The sequence below is a fragment of the Rutidosis leptorrhynchoides genome, chromosome 1 (assembly GCF_046630445.1).
Source record: "Rutidosis leptorrhynchoides isolate AG116_Rl617_1_P2 chromosome 1, CSIRO_AGI_Rlap_v1, whole genome shotgun sequence".
Classification (NCBI taxonomy): Eukaryota; Viridiplantae; Streptophyta; class Magnoliopsida; order Asterales; family Asteraceae; genus Rutidosis; species Rutidosis leptorrhynchoides.
Window position 1 is genome coordinate 351,934,064 of NC_092333.1, and position 3,589 is coordinate 351,937,652.

A 3,589-nucleotide genomic window follows, 5' to 3' on the forward strand; every position below is an offset into this window, starting at 1 on the left:
TGCCAATTTAGTGGTGCGCCGAAGGAAGATCTAAACGAACATCTTCGAACCTTTAATAGGATCTGTACTCTATTTAAAATCCGAGAAGTGGAGGATGAACAGATCTATCTCATGTTATTTCCCTGGACTTTAAAGGGGGAAGCCAAAGATGGGTTAGAATCGTTACCTGAAGGGGCGATTGATACATGGGATGTTTTAGTTGAAAAATTTCTTAAACAATTCTTTCCGGCATCTAAAGCCGTGAGACTTCAAGGAGAAATTGTTACGTTCACGCAAAAGCCAAATGAAACACTATATGAGGCATGGACAAGATTTGGAAAGTTGTTAAGAGGATGTCCTCAACATGGTTTAGACACTTATCAAATAGTACAAATATTCTATCAAGGATGCGATATTACTACACGAAAAGACATAGATATAGCAGCTGGTGGTTCCATTATGAAGAAAACCGCAACTGAAGCTTACAAAATTATTGATAACACTGCTTCCCACTCACATGAGTGGCAACAAGAAAAAGACATCGTTAGATCATCTAAAGCGACTAGAGCCGATTCTAGCCATGACTTTGATTCCATTTCCGCAAAGTTAGATGCTTTCGAGAGATGGATGGAAAAGATGACTAAAGATATTCACGCTATATGAATTAGTTATGAGCAGTGTGGAGGACCACATTTGACAAAAGATTGTCTCACTATTGAACAAACAATGGAATAAAGAGAGAATGTTTCATACATGAATCAAAGGCCTGGAAATAATTATCAGAATAATTTTCAACCGCCAAGACCAAACTACAATCAAAATTAGAATTATAACCAAAATGTTCCATACAACAACTAACAAGGTCCTAGCAATCAACAAGTATCCAATAATACTTACAATCAGCAAAGACCTATTTTTCAAAATAAACCATCACAAACAGATGATAAAAAGCCAAACTTAGAAGACATGATGTCAAAGCTAGTTGTATCTCAAACGCAGTTTTTCACATCTCAGAAACAAACTAATGAACAAAATGCTCAAGCATTTAGAAATCAACAAGCTTCTATTCAAAATCTGGAACAAGAAGTAAGCAACCTAGCAAGGTTGATAGGTGAAAGAAAACCAGGAAGTCTACCTAGCGATACAAATGCTAACCCCCGGAATGAAACAGCTAAAGCCATTACCACAAGAAGTGGTATTACACTTAAACCACCTGAAATACCTGTAATTTCTGATGACTCTATTTCCACTCCACAGGCACCACAGCCTGAACAAGAAAAGGAAACAGAACTGGTAGTTGAAAAGGTTAATGAAGATAACACAGTTAAGGCTAAATCTTATGTTAAACCATACCAACCACCGCTTCCTTACCCGAGTAAAATGAGAAAAGAAAGACTTGAAGCCGAGCAATCCAAATTCTTGGATATGTTTAAACAGATAAATGTAAATCTTTCTTTCATTGATGTGATTTCAGGAATGCCTAGATATGCTAAATTCTTGAAAGATCTAATCACAAATAGAAAGAAAATGGAAGAACTTTCGGCTGTTACTATGAATTCTAATTGTTCTGCAGTGCTATTGAATAAGATACCAGAAAAATTATCAGATCCAGGAAGTTTCACAATTTCATATTTTCTGGGTAGTCTTAGTTCAATAGAAGCATTGGCAGACTTAGGTGCTAGTATAAATCTAATGTCGTATTCACTATACGCTAAACTAGACCTTGGAGAATTGAAACCAACACGAATAAGCATACAACTAGCCGATCGATCAGTAAAATATCCTAGAGGGATAATGGAGAACATGCTAGTTAAAGTTGATACTTTAGTATTTCCTGTAGATTTTGTTATTCTGGATATGGAAGAAGATTCTCGAGTTCCTCTCATATTAGGAAGACCATTCTTAAACACGGCTAAAGCAATAATAGACGTGTTCGGTAAGAAACTGACCTTAAGTATAGAGGACGAGAGTGTTACCTTTTCTGTTGATAGATCCATGCAACAACCGCAATCTGCAGATGATACATGTTATTATATTCAAACTATAGATTCACATGAAGAATTGTTGGAAGAATTTCTAGAATTACAAGGAACAGGAAAATGTTCTTTAGGAGAAGGAACTGAACCGATTGATGAAGCTGAAATAATAGCCGCACTCATGGCTAATGAATACGAACCAACAATAGAAGAACTTCAAATGTTAAAAGAAGAAGACAGATATCGATACAAATCATCGATAGAAGAACCACCAACATTAGAGTTAAAGCCACTTCCAAACCATTTGGAATATGCTTATTTACATGGTGAATCAGAATTACCTGTAATAATATCGTCTTCTCTTACAGATAACGAAAAATCTCAACTCATTTCTGTGCTAAAAGCTCATAAACCAGCTATTGCATGGAAGATTCATGACATTAAAGGTATAAGTTGCACACATAAAATCCTTATGGAAGAAGGTCATAAAACATTTGTGCAATGCCAACGAAGACTAAATCCTAATATGCAAGATGTTGTTAAGAAAGAAATTATTAAACTGGTAGATGCAGGTTTAATTTATCCAATTTTTGATAGTCCATGGGTAAGCCCAGTTCAATGCGTACCTAAGAAGGGTGGCATGACTGTCATCACAAATGAAAAAAAAGAGCTTATTCCTACTAGGACTGTAACAGGATGTCGTGTTTGTATTGATTATAGAAAATTAAATGACGCCACCAGAAAAGATCACTTTCCCTTACCTTTCATTGATCAAATGTTGGAAAGATTAGCCGGAAATAGTTACTATTGTTTTCTTGATGGTTTTTCCGGATACTTTCAAATTCCAATAGCACCCGAGGACCAAGAGAAAACCACATTCACGTGCCCTTATGGTACTTTTGCTTACAAACGCTTGCCATTTAGACTTTGCAACACCCCTGCAACCTTTCAAAGGTGCATAATGGCGATTTTTCATAACATGATAGAAGAATACATGGAAGTATTCATGGATGACTTTTCAGTCTTCGGTGATACATTTGAATCATGTCTAGTTAATCTTGAACGAATGCTTATTAGATGCGAACAATCAAATCTAGTACTTAATTGGGAGAAATGCCATTTCATGGTTAAAGAAGGCATCGTTCTTGGTCATAAAATTTCAAAGGAAGGAATTGAAGTGGATAGAGCTAAAGTAGATGTAATTTCTAAACTTCCACATCCCACCAATGTTGGAGGAGTTAGGAGTTTTCTAGGGCATACCGGTTTTTACCGACGTTTCATAAAAGATTTTTCTAAAATTGCCACTCCTATGAATAAACTCCTAGAAAAGGATGCTTCATTCATCTTTTCAGATGAATGCATCAAATCTTTTAATATTCTTAAAGAAAAACTCACTAATGCGCCGATCATGATAACTCCAAATTGGAATCTACCGTTTGAACTTATGTGCGATGCAAGTGATTTTGCAATGGGAGTCATTTTAGGACAAAGGATTGAAAAACGATTTCAACCTATATATTATGCTAGTAAGACGTTACAAGGAGCACAAACGAATTACACAACTACTGAAAAAGAACTCCTTGCTATTGTCTTTGCTTTTGACAAATTTCGTTCATATCTCGTTCTAGCTAAAA

At 35.8% G+C, this 3,589-nt stretch overlaps 1 non-coding gene across 1 annotated transcript; it reads right to left on the reverse strand.

The window, feature by feature from the left end:
* Positions 1–243: 243 nt before the first annotated feature.
* LOC139887188 (small nucleolar RNA R71) lies at positions 244–350 on the reverse strand. Its single transcript, XR_011773028.1, has one exon. It is a non-coding gene; the product is annotated as a small nucleolar RNA R71 (small nucleolar RNA).
* Positions 351–3,589: the final 3,239 nt, after the last annotated feature.